The sequence below is a fragment of the Penaeus monodon genome, chromosome 21 (genome assembly GCF_015228065.2).
Source record: "Penaeus monodon isolate SGIC_2016 chromosome 21, NSTDA_Pmon_1, whole genome shotgun sequence".
NCBI classification, from domain to species: domain Eukaryota; kingdom Metazoa; phylum Arthropoda; class Malacostraca; order Decapoda; family Penaeidae; genus Penaeus; species Penaeus monodon.
In genome coordinates this window covers 14,378,317-14,379,589 of record NC_051406.1, presented here as the reverse complement: position 1 = coordinate 14,379,589, position 1,273 = coordinate 14,378,317, and the positions used below count along the sequence as shown (strand labels likewise).

At 36.2% G+C, this 1,273-nt stretch overlaps 1 pseudogene; it reads right to left on the bottom strand.

Moving 5' to 3' along the window:
* LOC119586579 overlaps positions 1–239 on the bottom strand; it is a 3,582-nt pseudogene extending 3,343 nt beyond the window's left edge.
* Positions 240–1,273: the final 1,034 nt, after the last annotated feature.

Here is a 1,273-nt window from a genome sequence, read left to right as displayed (position 1 = left end):
TTTAGGTGTTTTACTTACATAAACACTAACTGTTTTGAGAGACGTAATGAATTACATTTTAATAACATAAAAATGAGCTCTTCAAAATGTCCACAACCAAAATTTGGGCCTCGCAGAAAGTGAAAAAGTGAAAAATTGTGAATGATTGGAACAGACAAGCTATAGGGTTCGGTTCTTAGGAATAATGTAGTTATTACCCTCCAGAAAAGGTGTTTGGAGAATGGACTATTACAATCCATGGTCATTTTCATTCTTCATTATCATAAAGTGGCTTAAGATGCCCTGACTACATATTCAATCTGGCCTTGGTATACAAAAATAATTCATACTGTTGTCTCTCAAATTTTTCATAAAAATTACAAACCAAGATTTCTCTTGTTCTGTGCAACCAGACCAAAATTGATGGCTGAGAGAGGTCAGCAGCTGAAGTATCTGAGAAGCTGAAAAGGCCAGAGATGTATCCCAAGAACTTGTTGCACCTGAAATGCCTCCCCCAGTTAGCAGTCCTCTGCTTCCTCCTTTTCGAGGAGGAGGTGTGATTGCTAGATCCAATAGTCAATGGCCTACTTCACTGTTAGGTTAGAATCTGCAAAAATAAAGAGGGAAAAATAAATCACGTAAAGTAAAGAAGATGGCCACTTATGGATAGACTATAAAATCTTATTTTTCAAAATGGAGCACAACCTGAATGCAGAAACAAAGGTTATGAAGAGTGTCATTATCAAGGAAGGCAGCTGGCACTTCCTCCGACCCTTCCTCCATGATGTATACCATATGCTTGGTTGTTTGGGAAGAGCAAACAAAGAATTTGCACTGATGATAAAAAAAAAAAGTTTCTGATTAGATTACTTAACAATCAACCACATACAGGTAGTGCATATATCATAGTGTAAATATATTTATCAATACACTGTCTCTACAAGTTCACTTGTAACAAAATTAATAGTTTGATACCTGATGTTGGTTATGACTCTGCTTTTACGAAGGAGACGTTAAATTTGATCTTCCAAGCAAGTCCAGATTTCGAAGAGGGCCTTGGTGGGATCAGTGGAGGTTCTGTTATGACCTATGGCTCCATGAGATCGGGCAAAAGTAGGAACACTGCATATTAATTCCTTTAATATATAGGAAAAAGGACAGATGAGAAAATGAAAAAATATTATGTTACTAAGAAAAAGAAGAGAAAGAAAAGTTAAACATACTTCCTGTATGGAAAAGACCTGGCAATTGCTTTATACTTCTTTATCTGTTCTACGTATTTCTTCCCATTCAG